The sequence below is a fragment of the Macrobrachium rosenbergii genome, chromosome 53 (genome assembly GCF_040412425.1).
Source record: "Macrobrachium rosenbergii isolate ZJJX-2024 chromosome 53, ASM4041242v1, whole genome shotgun sequence".
Lineage (NCBI taxonomy): Eukaryota > Metazoa > Arthropoda > Malacostraca > Decapoda > Palaemonidae > Macrobrachium > Macrobrachium rosenbergii.
The window spans coordinates 13297676-13325334 of NC_089793.1; the positions used below are offsets into that span (position 1 = coordinate 13297676).

General features: G+C 36.7%; 1 protein-coding gene across 10 annotated transcripts in view; it reads left to right on the forward strand.

Moving 5' to 3' along the window:
• The window catches only part of LOC136834302 (uncharacterized), a 226449-nt gene that overhangs the window by 137494 nt on the left and 61296 nt on the right, over positions 1-27659 (forward strand). Inside the window, exon 1 of one of the 10 annotated variants that reach the window (XM_067096718.1) lies at positions 15521-16022. The exons of 7 other annotated variants lie outside the window; for them this stretch is intronic. The gene's annotated coding sequence lies outside the window, so the exon portion shown is untranslated. Of the gene's footprint in view, positions 1-15520; positions 16023-27659 lie in introns of those variants that run through there. 2 more of the 10 variants (XM_067096715.1, XM_067096717.1) reach the window with 2 other exon arrangements.

Here is a 27659-nt window from a genome sequence, read left to right on the forward strand (position 1 = left end):
CTAAAGTCTCGTTCAAACTCCACCTCGTCATCGATTTAATGTTTTTGTTGTTCAGCTTGATGACACATCTTCATACATAGCAGGAACCAGTGGCTGGTTACAAATATCAAAAGATAGAAGAACCTATTGTGGGCATTAGTGAATATTGTAATTATATGACACCAGCTTACTTATATTCATTCCACATTCTTTTTGCATTCCATTCATTAGTTTAGGTTTAGGTTATACTTTCAACTCTTGATTTTTACATATCGTATACACTTATGTATTACTTTCTCACTATTTTATCACTTTCGGAAATAAGCTATTTTAGCGTTTCACTTTTATCTTGAAGGACATAAACGGTTACATGTTAGATTGAGAATATGAAATTATCGACTAATAAGCAGTTTGAGATGACTTTATGTAATAGTTATTTATCATATTTTCTTTCTAAAATGTTTAAATGTGTGCGCCAGTGCAATGATATATAATGTTAATACGATTACCAACTTAGTTTTTTTTTATTTTTGGAGGATACAAATGCAAACTAATGCAAATACGATTATCAATTTAATATTTTTTTGGAAGCTGCGAAATGCAAACTAATGCAACCTTTGTTATTTTTAGTTAATATTTACTTTTATTATTTTTAGTCTTTTCAGTGGTATTTTCGTCAGTGACTTGTTCGCGTCGCCAGTGGCGTTATCATGGTAAAATGTTATTAACCGTTTTTTATGTTTACTAGGGGTGTAAACCTTATAGGTATTATGATGAAGTTATAAATATATATATACGAGTATATATATATATATATATATATATATATATATATATATATATATATATATATATATATATATATATACATATATATACACACACACACCTGTATACGGCATATGTGTATATGTATTCCATTATTGTAGCTTTTTTTCAGAAACCCCTGTATATTTTGAGAAATTTTAATTATTTTATGAAACTTACTTGTGCCTCTTATAATTTTTGTCAGCTATTCAAGGCGTGGTTCAATTTACTCATGGGTTGTAAAGTCACGCAAATTCCAACTTCGTCTTGAAGAAACTGAAACGATTTACCGGTCGTCGGTTTGATAGTTTCAGAAGTTTTATTAGCGCGTTGTTATTTATTTCATGACTCGGTGGACTTGAATATCGAGCAACTATATATAAGGTTGTGGTGAGAAACAGGTGGAACGTGACCTTCCAAAGGTTGTTCCATTTCCCTGTCAAAAAAAAAAAAAGATGGAAAATGATGATGGGGAAATTGTTGCTGTCAACTTAACGACGGCCTCTAAACCGCAACTATTATGATGGAAGAAGACTCACCTTGCCTGGCACGCCTGTACGCGGGCACTGTTCAGAAGAGGGTTGGAATCCGAGCGGAAAACTTCTTCCGGTCATAACAGCAGGCTGGAGAACGCCCGGAAGGAACTCTCCGATTGAGATGTTAAATTTGTGCCAATTGAACGCAACTCCCGAAGTGTTCGTGAGGGCGTTGGATGAAGATGGAAAACTTGTGGTTATTGAACGGCATTTTAATTAATGCTGAATGCAAAATACCTTATAGTTTTTATATGTTAGTCTTCCGACAGCTTGTTACGGTTTCTTCAGAATACTTTTTTTTTTGGTTGCTTTTCGAATAATTTATTGAATGCTTGCCAGATAAAAAGAAAATTGATTAAACCCGCGAAAACATCTTCTTCCTTTTTTCTAAGTTTTATATCTTGTTTAAATTTTTGTCTCAGTCCTGTGTTTTAATTTATGTCTTTTGTCGGTGTCGTGTTTATGTCTGGAAGTAATGGTCGGTTTAATGTACTGGGATTCACAATTCTGTACATTGTGTCCTTTCATGGTGACTTATCTTTTTTTTTTCACTGGGAGGGATTGTTTTCTTTCTGAATTTTTTATACCTATTTTTCAATTCAATGCTTTATAATGACGTCATCTCCAGAAGTAACTACGCACGGGCGGCTTTTATTATGAACGTGAGTGGATGTTTTTAAGACATTATTTGACGAATTTTTACCCATATATTATTTCTGTCTTTTGATTTTAATTAGTTTTAGCAAATAACGTATCCTATATAGTTTATTCCTTAGTACGTATTCATGTTTAATCAAAGATTACATGCCGTGTTTGCAACCGGTAAAATTTTTTCCTTTAACGTTTCACTTTGAAACAGTTTTGTTTTCCTTAACTGAGTACCGTTGTGCAAATGCTACTACCATACCTTTTATTCACGTTTCTCGCGTAGGGTATACAGAACCTGTTACCAGACGAGAAAAACAGGGTTTCACGGATAAAGCCAGGATCTGCAGTCAGTGGCGTTATATAATCATGCAGGTGTGGTTCGATGGATTTGATATTAACGATTTTTCCTTTTATTTCATTCGATTTTATTTTATTAAGTTTTTAAAAAAATGATTAACCGTGGCATTTCCGTCATAGTACTGCACAGTCTGCCTTAGAATGTGTCCCCAGAAGGTCTTCTCTCTCACAACAAACCAAGAAGAATTTGCACAGAAGCTTTGAAGTTGATCAGATACACACACACACTGCGGTCGTCTCGTTGTTAGAAAGAAGACCACACGGACACAGTACACAAACCCATCTTATCTTCGAAGGACAAAAGATGGTCTACTCCATGAGGAATTCAAGGACTTCCTTTTTTCTTTTTATAAATTTTACAGATGTAATTGTTTTGCTTCTAGTTTAACATAGGGAAATATTGATAATTACTAATATTGTACACTAATCCCTCGGGAAAACAAGTGTTATCTGATGCAAACCAAATAATTGAAGATGTGCTTCTTTGATAATTTGGGATTGTATGTTTTAAGACTAGAGAGGGAGAGAGAGAGTGTGTTTTATAGACATTAATTTCATATGCCTTTGGAGTGACTATCGGTGTCAAGCAATTCAATTAAAGTCACTTCAATTCCTCAAAATAGCGTCACTATATTAGTATGTTTATAGAATGTTTTTTGGATCGTTTACCAAATATATGTATATAATATATACATATATTATATATATATATATATATATTGTATGTATGTGTATATATATATATATATATATATATATATATATATATATATATATATATATAATCTGTTTGTGTGTGTGTGTGTCGTTATTGTCAGTTTTAGCTTTCAAAGGTCATATATATATATATATATATATATATATATATATATATATATATATATATATATATATATATATATATATAATCTGTTTGTGTGTGTGTGTGTGTCGTTATTGTCAGTTTTAGCTTTCAAGGTCATGGAAAAGCGTCCTTTTATAGGTTAAGTGTTTCTCTAAGGCTCAAAGCATGATTAAGCGCGTTCATTTACAATGTTTTTATTTGTACTTTGACATAAATGGTTCTTAGATATGACACGTCATGGTACTTTGTTCTAACATTTTATGGTCAAGTAAAACTCATGATTTAGAAATGAAATGTATAAAATAGGCTTTTCTCTGCACCCAGAAGGTCTTACAGATGGAGCCTGGAGCTTATTGTGACTTTAAAAATGAAACTTGAGATCGCAAGAGTAGAAAACAGAGTGAGGTAAAAGGGGTTTTGCCTTCACCTTTCGTAGTTTGGATTGGCTGTATGTATTCTCTAGTACGGGTCTAATAAATATGGTTCGTTCACAGTTGGTATATTTAATTTCTTGCTGATTTTTTTCTCGAAAAGTAAAAACACGCCCATTACCAGTAAGAAGTTTGCCATCACCACTCGGGACTCTTACAAGGATATAATTTTATGTTATTAAGGCATTTGAAAAAGAAAAAGAAAAAAACAATTTTATCTAATATTCAACAATTCCAAAGGGGAAACCCCCGAAACCCGAGGTCTAATTAGGAAGAAAATCCAAATTGTACCGCTGAAATCACCAATTCCAAAATTTGATGATGGAATACTAATTCGACCAGTGTATCATCCAGATTCAAAGTGGGGCCCACTCAGAAATGCGAGTTAGATATTAAGGACGCGTTAAGTAATCAACGTTCTTGAGTTTAGACGCGACCTTGCCGCCGTTTTGTGTACTCCCCGAAGTGATCAGCCTCTCTCGCCACATCCTCCCTGGGACACCTCGCCTTATACTGCGCACTTTGTACTGACTGGGCTCCGTGAACCTCATAACACGCCCGAGAGCAGATGTGATATCAGCAGTATTCCCCAGAAAGGAGAAGGAAAAACTTACGCCTCAGATTGGCAGGGATAACACAGGGTACGCTTATTGCAACGTCACTGTCCTGCGAAAAGCAGCAATTTTGACTGAGAAATTGCATGACGGAGGCGCTGCATCATTGTGATGATCTCATGTTATGCAGTGAACTTCGTTGGAATCAATTTTGGTTGTGTTAAGAAAGAATTTATATACAGTGCTGTAGCTCGTTTTCTTTAAGGTGGAATACGACATAACGGGCTGTTCCTATTGAGCAAGAGCCCGTGCTGGCGTTAAGATGCTAATTAATATCGCTCGTAAATTGGAAACGTAAGTTAAGTAGAATTCTGATGTGTACAGGCATGTTAACCTGATTTATTTTCTTAATTGCATAAGTCTTCGGCAAATTAACATTCATGAGTTTGAGAAAGACAACTGTCAAGGTAGCGACACAATTCGCAAGGCCTTGAATGGACTATTGAATATGCTCTTCACAATCTTTCATTTTCTGAATTTCGTCATGGCACTTATCTTGTGTTTTATTCGTTAATATTTTTCAGAAAGCCAAAGGTTTAACGTGGAATAGGAAGAAAACGATAAATAAGGGAACTGAAACGATCAAATTATCTCGATAGATCATGGCTTAGATCTCTGAAGTAACTGGGCACGTTTTCTATAGCGTACGTTCATATGAGGCTGCATATGCCCTCTACTGCGCAATAGCAAGGCAGGTCAGGCCCTCTTGTTAGGATAAGAACCTTCTCACGAAAGGACGTAGAGCTGTCTCGTTGTTGTTGACACAAACTTCCCAGTGCCCTGAGGCCCATAATGCGTCTAGGACGAGGCAGCGCCCGAGGAAGGCCCGCTTTTTACAGTCAAGAAACAAAATCCATCTTACGACTTTTAGATCGTTAGTTTAATTACCTTTATTATGAGATAACATTGTTGCGTTAATTGCCGCCGTCATGATTATGAAGTATCGCAATAAACTTGATTTAAGACGAGGCGTCTGACGTAACGTTGTTTATAGCCTTTGCCTTTGTGAACAGGCCATAATGTTTTCTCTCGGTTGGTGGGTGAAGTTTTCATCTAGACTACAATCCATGTTTCAGACTTTTCTAAAATGTTTTGAACCTCACTTTGGCTTCTGAGTTGCACTCCATTGTCTCAGATTTTTCCAAAATGTTTTGAACTTGAATTTTTAATCCTGATATTTTTTCCTAAGTTTTAGGATGTGGTGACCATTGCCCAAGGTCACGACCCAAGTTATGATGGGTTTACCCCTTTTTTCTTTTTTTTCTTTTTGTTTTCTTTTTCTTAGTGGCAGATTTATATTCTTGCTTGTTATCGTTAGCCTCAAAATTAATCTTGAAACAATTCCGCCCCGATGCCAGCTAAATAAGAAACTAGTAGGCTACACCATTGCAAAAGAAATCCATTCAAGATCTTTGGTAACCTTAACTTTAGGACTGAAGATTTTTGTTCTTTATTTTTGATAATGCTGCAAAATAGCTGGGCACTCGTCTTTTCGGCATGCAGGATGTCAGAGGCGGTTGAGGGGGGGGGGCGTCTGTGCAGTCCCGGTCCAGGTTAGGACACAGTACCTTACGATAGGTCGGGATAAGGGAAGGTTATGTCAGGATGCATTCCCGCTGAAATATGTTTTTGATCTGCTTTTAAGCCGGCCGCGACCCTTGGAAGCGATGTGCTCAACTCTTTACTTTTACTCGCCCCCCTTTTTTTTCCCCTTTATATTTGGGGTGTTTTTTTTTCTTGTAATATTGCACCTTAAGGCTGATGCACACAGCAGATTTTCTGGATAATGTATATAGCAATATTAAATCATCTCCAGCCTTAGTGCCGGTTTCCCGAATGTGTCTTCCCGTAATCTGGTTGAGTAAGGTTTTATATTGTTTGTCAAGATATAGATTTCACTGCATGTCGTTCATCGGGATGTAGATATTAGGACTTAACCGATACGCTCTGTCCAACACACATGAAGCAACAATAATATCAGCAACAATTAAATGACCCTTTGAGATGTGACGCCTATGGCTTTCCGAGAAGTTTACTGTCTAGTTGCCTCCAGTTTATTGAATGGAGTTCTTAATCAGTTGGCGGAATTAGAGAGTTCTGTTTTGTGTATGATTCCTTTAGGTTAAGATTGTTGATTATGTAGCTTTTTGGTCCAATTGTTTTTCCTTTCGAGACAACCTTTCAGCCATTTTTGAACTTTCATTTTGTAACTTACCTCAAGGAAGTTTTTTTTTTTGTAGTTCGTTAAACCACCAGCAATAGTGGTGCAGTATTAGTACCAATTTTACAAGTTTCTTTTTTTTTTTGTAATAAATACTCAAGCGACCAAACATCTGAAATTTACAAAATTAAAAAGACGTTAAAATGATCAGATTTTTCAGTTTCAGTTTTATTTATATTTTTTAGTCGTCCTTATAATATTCAGATTCTTGTACTAGAAAAATTAGGGCTCGTACACGTGATGAATCATTATTGCATACATTTACTTTTCGTTAAGGCCATGTAAATAAGTATTATGAAATTGCTTCAGCTAAGACATCACTTATACACAAACTAAAACACCAGATTCTTCTTGTTAAACTTTCATTGAAAGGTTGAGAAGGGCTACAATCTCTCTCTCTCTCTCTCTCTCTCTCTCTCTCTCTCTCTCTCTCTCTCTCTCTCTCTCTCTCTCTCTTTTAATTATGCATATTTGACATTGACTCGGCAATCTGACTCAATAGTGACGAAATAAGCAATGAGAGAGAGAGACTGACTCAATTGTGACGAAATAAGCAATGAGAGAGAGAGAGAGAGAGAGAGAGAAGAGAGAGAGAGAGAGAGAGAGAGAGAGAGAGAGAAGGACAAAGGTCGTCCTTGCAGTGAAAGTGCAACTTCATTTTTCCCTTTCTGTTTTGATGGTTGAGTACGAACTTTGGGGGTTGCAGAACAGTCACAGACTAACGACGTGCCAATTTGGGTACGTACAGTACCTAGTGCCCTGCTCCTGCTCCCTACCCAGAAGTCCTCCTTGCTGCCTCCCATCGTTTCCTGCAGTCTGCTGTGACCTACTTCTCCAGGGAGGGCGGAGCCTACCTTATTGGCTCAGCCTGTAAGGTCGGGGTTAGGGAGTACGTCCCACAACATACTAAGGTGGAGCAGGATTCCGAATCATCGTTGTTTTCATTTCTCTGTCGTTCACCTGCCCCATGGTCGTTGCGACGCCACGTTACGTATATAAATCAGTCAATCTTTGGCGCACTCGTAGCTGTTGCGACGCCCGTTTACGTCAACAGATCTGTTAATCGGTCGTAAATCTTCATCTTAACTTATTGGATGTTCCAAGGACGCGTCTCCGGTTTCAGAAGTCGGTTGTCGTTAACTAATTAAAACAGCTATGATTTTTATGTATTTTTATGTATTTTATGTATTTTTTCCAATAAATGACACTTCGTGGTTTAAAGAAAAGTTGACTAGCTTGTCTCCCAAGAACAATTGAAAAGAGGAATGACAGTAGATGCCTGTACTGTAAAGTAACTCAGTTTTTAAGGAAAAGAAAAAAAAAAAGTCCAGTTATACACCGAATTATGTGTCTTTCGTAATGTTCATGAAGATATTTAGTAGTCGTAAGTCTGTTTGTTTTTTAACCAGCGATTTCATATTTGAAATTCCATATTTTAAAAGGCATACGGCCTGTTTTCTTAAGAACATCACTCAGAGATACCTACACTGACCGTGTCGACGTCTCGAAAATCAAAGCAATGGAGAATGTGGAAAGTGTTGGGAATTTCGCCTCAGTATTTTCAAGGATTTTGGAGACACTTAATATTACATTGCTATGCGTTTGGTTAATGCGACGTGACGATAATGAATACTTTTTTCTATAATTTTTAATTAATTTTAAATGTCCTTAATTATTAGCAGTCAAGTAAAATACTCGTAGTTGACGTTTTCAATTAACTAATATATATATATATATATATATATATATATATATATATATATATATATATATATATATACATATTGTGTGTGTGTATACATACATATTATATATAGGCCTATATATTATTTACGTATATATTATATACATATAAATATTTTTTATGTTTTTGTGTTCAGGTGCTTGCTTGCGTTCACATAATTTCTTCTGACTGAATACTTGTTCTATCTTTCACCTGCGGTCATTAGTGTTCCTAGTAGCGTAATGTAAGGGAGATACAGAGGTGGTCAAGCTTGTATGAGAATGGGAGTGAGCTTGACAAAGTCCTTGGCGGTAACAAATTTCCTTGAAGTATTTCAAACTCAGTGACCCTGTTTTTAATCTCTCTCTCTTGGAAGGAACCAGGGTCGCTTGGTTTGTTTACTCTCTCTCTCTCTCTCTCTCTCTCTCTCTCTCTCTCTCTCTCTCTCTCTCTCTTACATGTGGACATTTCAGTGTTATCAATTACTCAGTATTTTTTCGCTATTTTAAAAGGAGACACACGCTAGGAGAAAGTACCCCAAATCTAGCGTGGCCTCGTAAGAGGGCATAGATACAAAGCTTACGTCACGAGAGAACGTCAGTTCATTGTATTAATATCATAGGTTTTTGTAATCACAGAATCACAAAACACCACAGAACGCTTAGACAAAGACTGCTGCATTCAAAACAAATCTTGCTTATCGACATTTTCATATGCCGTAGTAATTAGGCTGTCAGTAGATTGAATTTCTATAATTTATCATCATCATTCACTGTCTGCATTACTTCACGGAATAGCCACATCATACCCATCTGGTATCTTTAATCCCAGTTTTACATTAAAATGTGAATTTGGCTCATTTTATATATATATATATATATATGTGTGTGTGTGTGTGTGTGTGTGTGTGTGTGTGTGTAATTGTAACAGCCACAATGCCCTCTTATTTCTTGCACTTGGATCTTAAGCCTTTGTAGTGACAAGCGTATCCAAGGGCGAAAGAATTCTAGTAGTTAGAGGATATTGTGACAAATACAATTACATATGTATCAGATAAAAAGTGACCAGTAGATTCTACATATATATATATATATATATATATATATATATATAATATACATATATATATATATATATATATATATATATATATATATATATATATATATATATATATATATATATATATATATATATATATATAATATACATACATATATATGTATATAATAATATATATATATATATATATATATATATATATATATATATATATATATTATTACATATATATATATTGTTTTTAGTTGGCTGCCGTTATGTGTACATTACTTTATGCTTTTCAAGACAATAAATTCCATTGATTATTATTTTTCCTTATTATAGTTTTAAATGTCTGTTCATACGACTTCGTTGCGGTTGTTTACAACATTGCTGTAAAAACCTGGATTTCTTTAATAATTGATTAGATTGTTTCCGATTTTGTTCTTTTTTTTTTTTTTTTTTTACTAATTCCAAGAATTTTCTGTCATAAAATCATTGCTGGTCAATACAAACTTTGAGTTGTCGATGATGATTCTTATATATCATGTGAAGGAAATAAAAGTTAAATGTGATCCTAATATTACATAATCCTTCAGGTAAGCCTCTCCGGTCCAGCGAAAACAAAGATAAACAGCTTCCTTTTTTTTTTTCCGGAGAACCAGACTTGACTGGAAAACGAGGAAGTCTGTATCCACGAATGGATTCTGCTGATTGCGTCTGTGTGGATGAGCAGGAAGCGACTGAGATAAAGCTTTTATGTCTTTGGGCCGTGACATTACGTAGAAGGCTGCCTTGACGACAGTGGAAGCTGTCCTGTTGTTTGTTGTCGTTACCGTTGTTCTATATTCGATTTACTCACGAGAGAGAGAGAGAGAGAGAGAGAGAGAGAGAGAGAGATAGACAGGCAGACTGGGAGAGAGAGAGAGAGAGAGAGAGAGAGAGAGAGAGAGAGAGAGGTTGACATCCAGGGAGAGCAGAGATAGAGAAACGGAAATTAAAACCCAGAGGAGAGGGAGAGAGAGAGAGAGAGAGAGGTGGTAACACCCAGGGAAGAGAGATAGAGAAATAGAAGTGAAAACCCTGGAGAGAGAGAGAGAGAGAGAGAGAGAGAGAGAGGAGAGAGAGAGAGGTGGTAACACCAGGGGAAGAGAGATAGAAACAGAAGTGAAAACCCTGAGAGAGAGAGAGAGAGAGAGAGAGAGAGAGAGAGAGAGAGAGAGAGATTAGTTAAAATCCAGGGAAGAGAGATAGAAATGGAAGGAGAAAACCCTGGAGAGAGAGAGAGAGAGAGAGAGAGAGAGAGAGAGAGAGAGAGATTGTTTATCAGAGGAAACAGTCATGACTTCATAATCAATATTAGCTTTATTTATTGTGTACAATCCTGTCTTGCCTAAGACTGGTATGTTCAAGAAGCTATTTCTACTTTCGAGGAAGAGATCACATTGGGAAGATGAGGAGTGTTATTTACGGACGGAAAAGGGAAGTTCAAGGAGAAAATGTTAGTCAGCGTTTTGAAGGTAGAAGTGAAATCGCTGTGGTGATAAAAGGTATCATTGCATGAAGAAAAGTCAGTTGTAAAGCTTTTGACATATACTTGAGTACAACCTTTGTAACAACTTATACCAGTTGCTTATTAAAGAATATGATTGATAGAGGAGTTTATAGTTCGAATGCGAGAGGAGTAACAAATAATATAAAAGTCAAATAAACTGTGAGAGTGAGAGAGAGCTCCTTGAAAAAAGTAAAAAAGTTTCAGACTTTCATTTTGGGGAGATAGAAAGAGAGTTCTTTTGAACTGTGAGGTTGAGAGGTTTAAATAAAATAAAAATAAAAATAACTCCAGACTCCTTTGTTCGTAGAGAGAGAGAGAGAGAGAGAGAGAGAGAGAGAGAGAGAGTTCTTTTGAACTGTGATGTTGAGAGGTTTAAAAAAATAAAAATAAAAATAACTCCAGACTCCTTTGTTTAGAGAGAGAGAGATCTTCTGAACTGTGATGTTGAGAGTTTTAAATTAAATAAAAGTCAAAATAACTCCATACTCTTTTGTTAGAGAGAGAGAGAGAGAGAGAGAGAGAGAGAGAGAGAGAGAGAGAGAGAGAGAGAGTTGCATGGCGTTTAGATGTTTTTCGGATGAACTCAGTATCGGGCTTTGAAGGTCAAACGAGCACCGAAAATAGTCATGAGCGAAAGGATTACGAAATATTAGTGACATTTATTTTCTCGCATCTTTCCGATGATTATAATTTTGTTGTCATCAATGTTGTTGTTATATGCTGGAATGTTACTGATTTCGCCGTTGTGTTGATTATATTTCGTCCGTAACGTAAATGTCATTATTGTAATATTTGAAGAATAAGGGTGATGAAGTGTATTTGTATCGATTTTAACATTGACAGAAAGACTTTAGGCGAAGCAAAAGAGCTTGTATTAAATATTAACATTGGAAGCTCTTCCTCTTTAAACAATTTGGATCCAGGGTTAGGCTTTGCATTTTTTCCTATAACACCCCCCACCCCACCCCGCCTTTTCCCTCACATCACCTCTGCTTAGCTTTTTTTTCTAGAGGATTGCAATATTGCAGTTTCAATTTCCGGCCCACGGGCACCCTATGACGCAAAGTGACCTAAATGTCCTTTGTGAATTACTTAAGACATCTCACAAAATTTTTATGTGTGAATTACTTAAGATATCTCACAAATTTTTTTATGGTTCTTATGGTGATGAAATCCTAAGTATTGATTAATCCTCCGTTAAATTTTGACTGACAGTATTTCTTCGATCGATTGATAGGTCGAAAGTTCAGTTTTTTGTTCATCAGGCATTCATTTGTTTGTAGAATTTCATTCATTTACTCGTAAATTTTTTTTATTTTATTTTGCAAGTTATTTCGACTGGTGTTTGAATTCCTTTTGCATGATATTTTTTATTTATTTTTTAGTTTATTAGAGAAAAAAAAACGTTTACCATTAAAATATATGTCCTTTTCTTCATGTATCCTTTATGAGATCTTGTGACTAGCATTCTTACCATCCTACGAACGCGCACCCTCATGCACATAATTTCTTACCATTTTATCCTTCGTAGAACCTTAATGGAATCTTTAAGGTCGACCTTGTTCGTTCATATTTGCTAAACATCTGATTGCGAGTTCCTAAAACATCCCTATGTACAGACTCAATAGCCTCGTTAGCTTTTTTTTAATGGCCCTATTGCATCATGGATAAAAAAGGCATATATAATATATATATATATATATATATATATATATATATATATATATATATATATATATATATATATATATGTGTGTGTGTGTGTGTGTGTGTGTGTGTGTGTGTGTGTGTGTAAATTATGTATGCTTGTATGCACGTGTATCGTCATAAATAGCTTAAATTCGTATGATGTTCTTTTAGTCCCAGCTCTACCAAGAGGAAATTGATAAAAAAAGAAAAACCAACATTTCTTCCTTCTTTCATATTTTTAGGCTTTGTAATGAATCCTGGTTAAGGGGCAAATCCCGCTTCGATTTGGGATTCATCATCAAGCATATGTATTTTTTTTCCTACTTTTTGTATATGGCAACTGGACTTGTTTAGTTCAGAGTCTGCGTCGGGTGACTGCAAAAAGTGGAGCATACATTTTCCCTTTAGAGAATACATGTCTTAGACACTAAATTGAGAAATAAGCAAGTTATCAAGCGTTTTCCGCATCTTCATAGAAAGAGGGGGGAAAAAGACGCTATGAAAGGGTTAGGTTCGTAGAAAGGGTGTGGGGGGTCCTTATTGACTCGTCTTTTGTAAAATACGAGTCATTCATTTGCGTCTGCACCAGTAGACGATTCTCATTTGATCAAACACTGCTGCTGACTTCGTTGCACAGCCCTCTTATCCTTGTGGTCTGATCACCACTTGGTACCTCGCGGTGTTGAAATCTCTCGGAAAAAGTATGACGTCACTACTGCAGGAGGGAGTACCTCATCCGGGTAACGAAATCGAAGGTTTTTTCATTGAAGATATAGGAAAGGTGCGGGTTGTCATGACAACCAGTTAATCTTAATAATTTTATGAGTTTTTGCACTGTAAATTGGAAATCCATGACTTGACTACATAAAACATAATAGTTCGAATTAAAATCTAGGACTTCGGAAAGTGTTGGATTTCATTGCGTCATTGTGAAGGTTTTGAGGCTGTAAGATATTTTCTGACCGATTTAGAAGATTTATAAAACCGGTGTCTCAAACTGACCGGTAATAATGAAAACTGACTAATTTCATAGAAAAAACCTAAGCACTAGAGAGTGAAAGAATAAGGAAATGAATACCTGACAACCCAAGGAAAAATGTCGATTACCTGAAATTCATTTGGCACCTCAGTAATCAAATAAAGCTTTCTTCTGTGATCTCCCCTTGCCTGCCTTTCCTTTCTCTTTGCGTGAGGTTGAGAAGAGAAACACTTTCTGCCGGGAAAGGAGGTATTTTAGGATGGTGGTTAAAATAAAAAATTATTGTAACTTTATTTTTAATATCTGTCTTTATTGTTGAGTAAAAAAGGATATGACTGACATTTTTACGGCAGGTTTCCCTGGTTCGGGGAGGCAATTATGGCAGCTCCAGCCGCAAATCACCGCGTTTTGTAATTTCATTGTAAAAAAAAAAATGTTCTTGGGTCCCATGTCCACGCCCCACCAAAATTTTCCCAGGCCCCTCCGGTGGGGCGTACGGCCGTGTTGGAAATCAGTGTTTCAGGATAAAAAAAAATATAGATATAGTAACGAAGGAATAACGAGGCAGTAAGTGGAATATTAGAGGGAGAAGAGAGATAAATAGACGTCAAAAATTCCTTTCTATGATTCGATAGATAGGATGATAGATCGATAGAGAGAAGTCAGAATTCCGCCATGATACCGTGCAACACCTACCACATCAGATGATGCACAAAGTACCCCATTGCTACCGGAGGCCACATCCTTCAAGGATCGTCGAAGCTAGGGAATTTCTGACCATCTTCATGCATCGCCTTCTTACAGTCTCACAAGTGGGATAAGCAAACGGAATTAGGACAACGCTAAACCCTCCTTGGTTAAACCGCAGAGGCGTACGTTCGCAGCCTATCATCTTGGTCTTGCGTACTTCAAAACCTGCTAGCCCAGTTTTTTTTCTTTCTTTTAAACCCGTGCGGCCGTCTCTTGTTTTATCATTTCTTACTCTCAATTTTGTAATATTTTTAGTACTGTGTTTAAATGACTAGGAATCGATCTGTTCTTTTCAATTGGTAAGGAATAACCTCCCGTCTCTGAAACTAAAGTGGTATTCAGAGGTCGTTCAACTGTCCTTTGGGACGAACTCTTAGAAGTTACGTAAGCTGCCCTCGCTGAGGGCATAACATGAAGCATTGTTTTGTTGCCGTCTTCACAGTTCTTAACGGTTTGTTCGAATGGTTCTAATCCGTTACAGACACAAACGCATATACGCGCACACATTTACAAAAAAAAAAACAAACGTCCAGGTCTTGTCTTTTAATTCTGTTTACCTTAATTTTATGCGAAACTTTTCCGGGTTGCGAATGTTGGGCGTTTGACTGGCTGGTCTTAGGACCTTTCGGCGGGTAATATAAGGGCATTTATAAGCAAAGGCTTCAGCACCATTGTTGCCATGTAACGTTGTTTTGTAAAAATAATTAGCTTCATTAGCTTCGGCCCTACGTTTGCACTGAAAACAAGCTTCAAGCTTAGCGTTTTCACAGAAACCATCAGCTTCGAGCTTACCGTTGCCACAGAATCCATCCGCTTCAGCTCGACAAGAATTTTCATTCTTCTCAATACGTATCTCCTTTTGGACACTGAAGGGAAGTTCTTTCCTTGTGTCTGGCTGCGGAAGACAACGTCTTGTAGAAAATGCCCACGGTGGTGGGTTGTGACGCTCTGTAAATAACGCCAGGTTTATTTTTAAAAAAAGGAGTGGAACAACGAGAAGAACTGTCGTTCCAGAGCAGCCATTTTGGATACCCGGCACCATAACTGTCATGTTTCTTCAGGGGGCGGGGGAATAGCAACTTACTTTATCACATCAGCGCTACACGTCCTGCATGAGAATTCTTCAGATAAGTAAGTAAAAGTTAAGTGTTCAGTCAGTGGCTATATTGTAAATTCAAGAATTTCGCGAAGATTAACATCCGTTAAAGACAAGAGTTCGTGGTTCAGTATGAGAGAGAGAGAGAGAGAGAGAGAGAGAGAGACTTGGCCGGCGGTGGCTGACGTTGGTGGGAGGTGACCGGGGTGTGTTTGGGTGGAAGGGGTGCTGTGGAGGGGAGAGGGGGACCAGACGCGGCTAATGTCGACTCCATGCTGCAACTGACTTCATTCCTCTCCTCTCGCCTTCGCTCGCTCCACGTCAGAGCGTTAGCTCCCCTCCCTATTTTAAAATCTGTCTCCTTTTAGTTGACAAATTACGCGAGAGGCAGAGCATCTTGAATACAGTTTGTGAATACGCCGAAATAAGATAAAGCGGGAAGGAGAATACCAGTGTTATTCATTCTGAGGTGAAATGTTTTCATGATCCCACGGTGCCATGGTATAGTGATTACGTACCCATTTTAAAATGAAAAACTTTCTCAAGTGAACACGGTTGTTGTGAAGTGCCCAGTTTTAAATCTACCATGAGATAAAAGTGAGTGCATCCACGTTCCTTTTTTTTTTTTGTAATTTATGCTTTGGCTTGGAAGTGAAGTGAATTGAAAGAGTTGACAGGTGAAGGAAAATAGCAAGGAGCAGGTGCTGCTGCTGTTCCACCCCAACTCAGCTGTGACACCCACGGGCGCAGAGGTAAGAGATGCAAAATGTCTTGAAAAAAATTCACCCTCGCGGGATACTCGATTTCTGTGTGGCCAGCATTAGTCGGATTATATAAGTACAGGTTTTCATGTATGCTGTTTTGTTAGAATTGGTCTTAGATAAAAATTGCTGAAATCCGAAAGCTTCTTTGTTCTCTTGATATCCTGGTCTTTGCTCCGGAAGTGGTACGAGCTGAGACAGATATAGGGTACAAAAACTTTACCTTAGTGGAAGGTTTTTCTAAACAGTTAACCTCAAACTGAATCGACTAAATCCTTGTCAGATGCCGTTTTGATCCGCATGACAGATTTTTAAGTGTTTTCTGCTTTTAGCCTTAATTCCAATATTTACCCGATTCATTTTTAAGAAGATCCATTACATTGCATAAAAATTACAATAGTGCCCCTAGGTGAAGGTTCAATATTTTCTCTGGGTTTTAATGGGTTCAGTATTTTCTCGGGGTTTTAATGGGTTCAGTATTTTCTCTGGGTTTTAATGGGTTCTGTGATCTCGTGCTGGTTAATTTTATATTCCTCAATCGTATTGTGGTCAGGGACAAGGGGAGACTTTCTGCTGAGTTCGACAGTTTCTCTTCTTGATAAGAGCACGAGTTCGATGGTCTGATCTTTTGTTTTGCAGAAATGATCTTCATGTTAATTGTTTACTGGAGAGAGAGAGAGAGAGAGAGACTGACTGACTGACTGACTGACTGACTGACTGACTGACTGACTGTCTGTCATGAACATTGTTTTGCAGAAATGATCTTCATGTTAATTGTTTACAGGAGAGAGAGAGAGAGAGAGAGAGAGAGAGAGAGAGAGAGAGAGAGAGAGAGAGAGAGAGAGAGAGAGAGAGAGAAACTGTCAAGAACATCATACTTTTTAACCCCGTTAGTGTGAGGCTTACCTGGTCGAGGCCCGCAATATGTAATTGGAGGAGTACTGGACATCCTTCTCTGTTATCTTTTTCTGTTCTCTTCTTTCTCTGAGGAGAGAGAGAGAGAGAGAGAGAGAGAGAGAGAGAGAGCGGGGAATGATAGGCAATAGGTGACCTTAAGTCATCGAATAATCATAGTGACATTGGTCCTCGTCCGTAAATCTTCTTAAGGTTTCCGCAGGTAATTAGCATCTTTTTCTTTAAAGGTCGTGGCCAAGCCGATTCGAGGAACTGACTTAAATTCCAAGAATTCTAAACGGAAACGAGCTTGAACCCCCCCCCCTCCTCCCCTCCCTCCTCCCCCTCCCCCCTCCCCCCCACCTCTTTTGCGGGTTTAGTACCTTTTACTTTAAACTTTAGAAACTGTTCAGATTCGCCATAGTGTATCGTACTTTATAAAATCTCAAACAAAAAATGTGGTATTTAAAACATATATATATATATATGAGAGAGAGAGAGAGAGAAAGAGAGAGAGAGAGAGAGAGAGAGAGAGGAGAGGGGGGGCAGTGATTGATACGCAGTGACACCAGACATTAAATGCAAGAGCAAAAGACAAAACTGTTCAGTGATGGTTTGAATGAAAATGAACTCTGTCCTTTTGCGTAATCCTTGAACTCTCGCTGACGGACGCGTTAATAAAAACTGACGGGATGGATGGTGGGCACAGGAGAAACACCCTTTTAGGTACCTCGTTCATGGACACATCGTTTCCCCGGCATCCATCGCTTGTCTTCCTTTGGTTTGGCACATGAGTAGTTTATAGATAAGCCGGTTTGTCATCATGTGATATAACCCGTTTATTTATCATGATCATTGTTGTACTGATCGAATAACACATCCTGGCTGTAGACTTCATAATATATTAAAGTAATGTTCGAGGCCATAATAATTAAGACACAGATACATACCGTATTAAAATGATTTGCCAAACATTTCGTTACAATGTCATTCTGGTGCACGTATTATGATAATAATTCAGTAGGCAGGATTTACTCGAAGTCAGTAGGGGAGGTGTGAAGCTGAGGTTGAAAGCAGGATAAAAGCAGTGTTGGGGGGCGGATGGAGGCAGGTGGCAGGGGTATCTTGTGACAAAAGAAGGCCAAACAAACTGTAAATGAGGTTCCATTGTACCGCAATCAGATTAATAATGATATATGGTTTAGAAACAGGAATGAGGATGCTGAGGTGGATTTTGAGTATCTTGCAGGAAAATTAGGAAATTAGGAGAGGTACCAGTGTGGTAAAAATTACTGATATCATAGAGTCGAGATAGAAATGGTTTGGACATGTGGTAAGGATGAGTGAAGAGGCCTTGGGTCGAACCTGTTAGGAGTAGAAGGCCGAGAGGAAGGCAGAGGATTGGATGGCGTGCTGATGTGAAGGATTATTGGAGAAGAAAAGTTACCAGAGAGATGCTTTCGATGGAGATAGTTGGAGAAGACACATCTTGGACAGCCGACCCCATGACTTACGGGTAGCGATGGGGATAAATAAGAAACTATTATCCTAGGATATTGTGATAGGATAATACCCAGTGCCTGGAGTCTCCTACTCAATCGGTCCATGACGTAATTCACGACTGTGAAGCAGCCTTCTCTTTCTCAAATGTTGTCGTGTCTACAAATTCGCAATATATATTTTTTTATTTAAAATTTTTTTTATGAGCGCATTTATTCTCTTTTCACTCGATAGGACTTCTTTTGTAAATGAAGTCACACCTTTAACCTCATGGTTAGTGATTTTTTTTTTTGGCTGCATAGTCGTGTGTGCGTTGATGATATTGAGCTAAGTTCTGATTTACTTTAATTGTAATAAAAACATTATAGTGATTTTTTCTTGTTAGTTATTTTTGGTTGCCTCTCATTTGTTATCATTTTACGACCTTTTGGTATTCCTCTTATTAATTACTGAAGTGATTTAGGTTAGTAAAGGAGTTCAGTCACCGTTAATCTATAGGAAGCTTATCGGAGAAGTCATTAGCCGTAATGACTTGGGATTTGACCTTCAATAATCGAAGCTAAAGGGATTGTGAACAATATTACTTTAGTGTCATCAGAACTTTTGGATTTTTTCTTGAGTTTGTAAGTTATTTTTCGTGTAAATGTTGGCAGTGAATTCCGTAAATCAAACGTATGTATTCGCGGACTTTCGTGTACTTTTTTTATTACTTTTAATTTTGCATTTCGAGGGGATATTACCAGAGATAATATGAAAAGAAATTGTTTCAATATGGAGTCGAAGTATTATGCCATAGCAATGTTATACTCAACAGGGGAGAGATCAGTTGTCATGGCGTGTTACTGGAAAGTTTTTATAAAATATTCTTGAAAATTGAAGAACAACTGACCAATTTTTTTTTTCGTTTGTAGGGAGAATTCTGTGGTGGTTAATGACCTTTAATTATTGAGATACTGGCACGGAATTACAAAGGGATATAAAATTTGTTGAACGTGCTAATAAATCACTTATAGTGGTTGATTGGCTTACATATGATATTTTTCAAAGTTATTCGTCTGAAATTGTTGATGTTCGCCCGTTATATTCATCTAAAGTTGTTGCTGGACTCAAATCTTAAATTCATCCAAAATGATTTCCTATAGTTTTTGACGAACAAAAATCTCACATTCGTCTGATATAGGCCTAATCTTGTAAAGTTGGTGATGGACTACAATCTGCTATTCGTCCCATATAATTATCTAAAGTACAGTAGTTGACTTATTCATTCAGTTTAATAACCTAAGGTTGTTGACGAACTAAAACGTTATAGTCGTCCAATATCATAGTAACCTAAAGCTGCTGACGAACTAAAGTCAGATATTCGCCCAATATAATTAACTAAGTTGTTGGCTATTTGTCCACTATATTTTCTAAAGTTGTTGATTAGTCGTTCAGGATAATTAAGTTATTGATTATGCGTCCAGTGTAATAATCTCAAGGAGATGACAAAGTAAGATAACGATATTCGTCAATATAATCGTCTAAAGTTGTTGGAATTATATCAGATACTCTTCCAGTATAAGTAACTGCCTGAGATTTGTGCAATGATATTATCTAAAGCTAATGATTAGTCAACATCTGACATTTCTCTTAGCAGCATAACTCGCTCTTGCAGACAGCACCTTGACATCTTTTCCTATATTCTTCCTCTGTCAGTGAGTACGATCCTTCATTGCAGCGTTCCTTCCGTCCCTAGCTGCAACCCCTTTCATCCCATTTACTGTACCTCCATTCATATTCTCTTTCTTGTGTCGTGCCATCCAACCTCTCTTAACATTAATAGTGCTCCAGTTGCGAGGTTTTCCTCCTGTTATACTTTTCCAACCTTACTGCTCCGAATTTACGTTTCAGCGCTGATTGGCTTCGTAGGTCCCAGCGCTTGGCCTTTGGCCTAAATTCTATATTCCATTTCCAGCACGATCCTATTTAAGAGGGGATCATGCAACTCCTCGATACAAGACCTTCGCTTCCTGTTGTCAGATGACACGGCCCTTTACTTGCACCGAGGTCACATGAGCAGTGGTGGTGGTGGTGGGCATATTTAGTAGTGCGGTAGGTTTTTTTTTTTTTTTTTAACAAGGGGGCCTCTTATGAATATTAATTCTCTGTCACCCTCTTGGGAGATAGTTCCTTGGGTGTATCTGTCTTCTAGTGATGGATGCATTTTATACATACATACAAGCACACACATATGTATATACATATATATATGTGTGTGTGTGTATATTTACGTAGCTTTTTTTAAGGGACTACTGTAAGTTAATTTTAATTCTGATGTCAACATTACGACGCATTATTATTATTATTATTATTATTATTATTATTATTATTATTATTATTATTATTATTATTAAGTACACACACATATATATACTGTATATATATATATATATATATATATATATATATATATATATATATATATATATATATATATATGCATGTGTTTGTAATAACAATAATAATAATAATAATAATAATAATAATAATAATAATAATACAATGCGTCGTAATGTTGACATCAGAATTAAAAGTAACTTACAGTAGTCCCTTAAAAAAAAAAAAAAAAAAAAAAGCTACGCCAAAATCCACGAAGAGCCCTTAGCCCAGCTCACGTCATCACGGATAGGGAGAGCATCTAACCTACAGACAATAAAATAGCTATGTTAGATGTATTACTAACACTACTAAATTGAAAATATTGGCATAGTTGTTAATGCAAGGGACACCACAGTAATTGCAATAAGGTTCCACTTAAAGCTATAAGCATACGGACCTGTATATTTTTAGCAGTTTGAAACGTCTCATAGCCTCTAAAATAAAAGAGCTATTCATATGACCAGTAGTAATCAACAAGTTGCTGAATCTGATCGTTCGGTTCAATACCGCTTTCTGCAAGGCCGGTGGAGACAGGTTTACGTAACGCGGCCTTACGCAATGCGAGAGTTTCAAGAAATATTATCCTCAAGATTCTCCGGAGAACTGAAGTTAGAGGAAGAAGTAAATGGTTGTGGTTTTGGTCTTTGGGTCTCTTATGCAGTTAATGTTTAGAATATTTCTCTCCGTTAATGACGGTGTGTAATTTGTGTGTGTGTGTGTGTGTGTGTGTAATTTGTGTGTGTGTGTGTGTGTGTGTGTGTACGCGCGCGCATGCAATCGCTCACATGAGAATGTAAGAGAAAAGTTGAGGAAGCAGGAGGGGTGAAAATCCACCTGGAATTATAAACATTTGCTCGTAAAAGTTTGTAAACGTGACGAGTAGCGTTCTTTCATGGCTTAGACATGGTGGCTTTTTTTATGCTCCAGTAATTTATTTACTTGCATTTTTTATAAATTAGGCTAATTTGGAGATGCTGTATCATATGGATATAAAGGGCATTTTAGAAATGTGTTGTCTTTCAATGCCGGATCAGTTCTTCAGACACACACACACACACACATATATATATATATATATATATATATATATATATATATATATAGAGAGAGAGAGAGAGAGAGATATATATATATATATATATATATATATATATATATATATATATATATATATATATATAGTATATATATATATATATGTATGTATGTATGTATGTATGTATCATTTCATCGAAACAGCCTTAAAGTTTGAAAAAGTGAATAAAGGTCAGTGTGCCTTGACGTCACGGAGCACACCTTATCCAAATGGAAATTGAAGATGAATAGATGAGTAATAATCTTCATACATCCTTTTTGTAATGTTCCACGAACTTTGATGTCGGGAATTCTTTCGAGCGTTCCAGAATAATGACTAGAGCTGAGATACAATAATGGAATATATTTCATGTCTGACTTCGGTCAATTTAGTTCGTGCTATCGAAAATCAACGAACTTATTTTAAAAGCTCTTGTAATATAATGTGTACCTATATAAAATCTCAAATCTTAAGGTACATGTTTTTGCGCATATTTTTACGCATGTATGACAGGAGCGATATATTGAGAAACGTATGCAACACTGCACCAAAAAATACGGCGCTAGTTCGTGTTTCTCTTCGATTTGCTAATTTACAGGTCTCTAAGCAAACAGTGCTTGATCATAAGCAGATAATCAAGCGTTGTTGCCACTGTCAGTTTTAAATACACTTGTATCCCAGCTCGGGCTCTGGCCTTACGAGCGAACTTCATGAAAATACGTCTTGACAGAGCTGAAAGGTTTTGACAGCTTGTAAATCCTATTCGAGATGTGTTAAGAGATTTCTTGTCGTTGTTGTGAAACGGCTCTAAGCTTTGTTCTCACGACTTCTGAAATGTTTCTCCATTTCCGTTCTTAAGTAACGGTGACTTTTAAACGTTGGGTTAAAATTATTAGATTTCTTTATTATATTTAAGGACACAAAATTACAAGTTTGGATAATAAACCCCGATATGGGCACTGAAAACCATTTTTAATCATTCATGAACATGACTTTATAGTAAAGATATATAGGCTATTATGCCTTGTAAATAAAGCATTTTGTTAATGGTGGTATATAGTAATTTTGTCGACCATACCTCTTAGTCACATTTGCATTTAGTTTCCCGTTATTAAATGTAAGTTTATTTATACATTCTAGGATAGACAGGTTAGAACTACTTACTGATGCGAGAATGTGACATTGCAAACCTTTATCTATGAGGCCCCTTATCAGTTGATAATGGTTTCGATTCAACTGAAACTGCAGTCATTATCTCTATCGTCGTTTAATTTGAGAGAGAGAGAGAGAGAGAGAGAGAGAGAGAGAGAGAGAGCCTTGTAATGTCCCTGCGAATAATTTGCAAGCAGCTTGTTGAATGTGCGTGAGCGATTGCAAGTGTTCAGAAATTGCTTGCTCATTGCATGCCGTGAGATCATGAGACATCGCTCAGGTGCTGATTTTTGCAGATAAGATATACGAAAAATATATAAAATGAATATATTTATTGGTGCAAGGCAAATATAGAAATTCAGATTTATAGTTAGTGGTAGGTTGTGTGCTGTTTTAAAGTATATTATTTCCAAGTGACAGTTAAAGTAAAAAATTTTAGCTTAAGGAAAATTCTTCAGGATCAGGATAGTCCCGATGATACAAGGACGAAGTTGCCTGTGGATGGGATGAGACTATTGCTTCATTTCGGATGAATCGTAGTCCATTGGAACTACTTCCTTGAATTTGTCGGTCTGTGTCCTCCCCCGGGCGGCAACACCATCAGGTCTTGTCCTAAAGTTCTTAGCCAGTAGCTTACGAAACAACCGGTCTCTATGCATTTTACAATAAATGAGATGCAGTCGGCAAATGTAGGATCTTCCTAGTGTTTGAGTAGTAATGATTTAGGTAGATCATTTTTTTTTCCGCTGTTGGACCTCTTGTGCATATTAGAAAGAATAAAAGAAAAGTATGTAAAGCAATATTCTCTTGATTTTTCGCTGTTTATCGGATATTATTTGATCGCTACTCCATTTAAAAGGGAAAAAATATATTTGGAAATAAAGCTATTCCCAGGTGATATCGAGACTGGTCTTCAGGTTATCATTCGCCATTTACTCTCTGAGAACTGGGCATTGCCGATAACTATGAATTGTATGTTATTAAGTGCCATTACTCTATTTGATCCTGTATACAGTATGTAGGCCTACCACGAAGATGATAAACCTTCATCTTGTTATTACTCGTTTTGTCAGTAGTTAATGTGTCCCTTTATATTGTCAAGATGATGAACCCCCCAAGAAAGTTGCTGTTGCTAGAAAAAGATAAAAAGCTGCTTCAGCCATAGAGTTTTCGTCGAAATCAAAATCCATCTTGTTCTCCTAGTCGAGTTTCGAAGGCAGCTTGTGACGTCAGCGACCAACCTTGAACTTCATATCGATGCCCACGACTTTCCACATCTGTTTTATTTTTTTTTTTTTTCCATGGGCGCCGTGGCGGGTAGTCGTCACAGGTGGGAGGGGCACGATTGAGATCTGGCGGCACGTAGGCACCGTGCTGAGGAACGCAGTTCTTACGTCAAAGGATCCGCAGCCTTTGCGACTGTTGGTGTTGCTTGATACCCCGGAAGTTGTGTGTTGGAGCTTGTGTCAGAAAACTGTCGTCGTTGAAGGGTAAAATATTTTGCTGGTACAAATATTTTTGGTGAAAATTGTATTTAATTGGCTTGACGATATACGGTGAAAATTATTTGTTTACGTTACAGTCATTTAAGACAGAATTTCAGACGACGCGTTTTTCTGGATCGTTGTGTCAGCTCAAGGCAGAAGAGCAATAGGCTTGCAACTAGGCCTAATCATTTCGATTTCGAAGTTCGTGCCTACTTCCAACTTAGGTCTGATTTTGATAATTAAATGAAGGAATGGAAATCGCTTATAGTATTCGGCATATGGGTGACTTTGCATTTTGACTCTGTTTTGTTCTTCTGGTTGTATAAGCGTTTTAAATACCTGAATATTGCTTTTTGTTAAAGCAGTGTCCTGACAGTGCCACGTGCACGCGCTTGCATTTCGCTTGGTTAACTGAATGTAGTTCCGCTGTATATCCTGTTTCATGGCGAGGATAACTATGAGAAGCGGATCACACTGGATTTATAGGAAGGATGTGTTCTTGTTGAGTCCTACGTATATTCTCGAAGTTGACTTCATGCAAATCAGAACGTTGCGCTTCACAGAACCTGTTGATCCCTAATTGGTGTCAAGTAGGTAGGGAAGTTTATTCAAGTAACATAAGATCATCCTACTTCTCTCTCTCTCTCTCTCTCTCTCTCTCTCTCTCTCTCTCTCTCTCTCTCTCTCTCTCTCTCTCTCTCCACACACGTCACCTCGTTCTGGTACTCTGGATGCTACGGACGTCACATTTACTTCACATCTTGCATTTGGATATAAGGCTTTGTAGTGACAGGTGTATCCAAAAAGTGTGAAGAGTTCGAGAATCTAAGAGGGCATTGTGGTTATACAGTTACATACATATTTGGTAAAAGTGACAGTAGATTCTATATATATATATATATATATATATATATATATATATATATATATATATATATATATATATATATATATGTGTGTGTGTGTGTGTGTGTGTGTATATAATATATATATATATATATAATATATGTATATATATATATATATATATATATATATATATATATATATATATATATGCACGTGATGTGATTGTAATATAAAATAAAATTTAATTTTCTTGGTTTTGAGATGTAACCATCTTCTTCCTCCTGACCTTCTTCCCTCTTGAAGTTTATTTGTGTATCGCCATCCTGAAAGGAAGGGAGGTATGGTCGGTGAGGTTTACCTGCATACTGGCACGCATTGCCTCTCCTACCTGTCTTCTTTCGGCTTTGGCAGCTCGTCTCTCTCTCTCTCTCTCTCTCTCTCTCTCTCTCTCTCTCTCTCTCTCTCTCTCTCTCTCTCTCTCTCTCAGATGTACCTCTTGCAATGTCTGCTGACCTCTTTGAGGTAAGAATACTAAGGTTTAATTATTTTTTTTCGGCCTTTTCTCATTTACTCTCGATTGTGTTAAGTGGATACAAATTACTTATAAAATCGGATCTTGAAAGTGTCTTTGTATAATTGTACTTTTTGTAGCATTTCTCTTGACTGAATTTATTGCCAATCGTCTTTGTTTATTTCCTTGTGATAAATATACGAATTTACATATCAGATTGGCGTAACATCGACCCCACATAGAAGTGGGAAAAGATTCTGAGAAAGAAAACATATCAGATTGGCCTAAATCGTCATTTAATTTTTCACTGGAGATTACAGTACACGTCTTGGCCACTTAAATTATTTTCCAGTTACAACTTGATGTAAAAGTTGCTAAATGTCCGCATATGTTCAGTGAACGCGAACTTTTCTGCGCTGTCCAACGCGGTTTCGTAATAGATGAACTTTTAATTATTTATTTTATTTATTTTTTTTTTCGCTATTTTCTCTGTGGATTTTAAAATGTAGCATTTGTTTCTTGGGTCTGTCGAGATATCATGTGTAGTTTGTGGCGACATTTTTCTTTCTTCCTCTGTCATAGTTATTACCTCATATATTTTATAAATAATTAACAGCACTAAATATTGGCCTATATGTCATTTATTTTCTTTGTCTCCCAGTTTGTCCTACACACACACACCCAGTTCATATTATATATATATATATTACACATACATATATATATATATATATATATATATACATTATATATAATATATATATATATATATATATATATATATATATATATATATATATATATATATATATATATATATATATATACACACACACACACACACACACACAAATATATGGGTGTGTTGGTATATATATAAACACACACACACACACACACACATACACAAACGCGTGGGTGTGTTGGTGAAATAAAATATCTGAGAAAATATCAGCCGAGACTGCCTTAAAAGAAATAAACTGACGTGGTAAGATGTGTCGTATTATTCACAACACGTTTCTCCTTGCGATGATACACTCGTTGTTTGCGAAAGGGTCACGATCTAATTCTGGTACAGGGAAGTTATTGCAAATCTTTGTGGGCTGGAATATATGATTTTGCTAAATATAAAACTGTGTCAACTAATTTGTGATACCGCTCTTATTCATTACGATAGCATTGGCAGAAATATTAATACTAGAGTAGTTATAATTAGAAGTAATATACGCAGACTTTGTTATCGTAACAAATGTGTTACTCTCTCAGTTCACGAGGAATTTAAAACTCTTGTGAAAGACAGTGACAAATGTTACTTTATGAACTGTTGAAATCATTTGCGCATTTGGTTATGGTTTGAATGAAGTATCACGTTGCTTGTTGATAAAGCTCGAAATTGTTAGGTTAGTCAGAGAGCAGAATGATATCGTGCTCTTAAGAGAAATTGCAAAATGTTATCCTAGGGTTTGCTTAATATTTTGACCCCCCCAAAAGCATTACTTCAAATTAGGTATGTCTGTGGTGTTGGTGTTACGAATGTTACTGTGGCAAAGATATGAGCATAACATGATTACGAAAATTACGTCTGTGACGTCATTAGCTGATGCAATTTTGCGTGACTTTTCCTTTAAACCTTATGAAGCACGGACATTATTAGGTAGTCTTTAGGCAGTTTTTATTAGATAGGGGCCGGAGAGTTAGTTCTTATAAAGTAGACTTCAAATGAGGTAAATCTTACCTGCCTG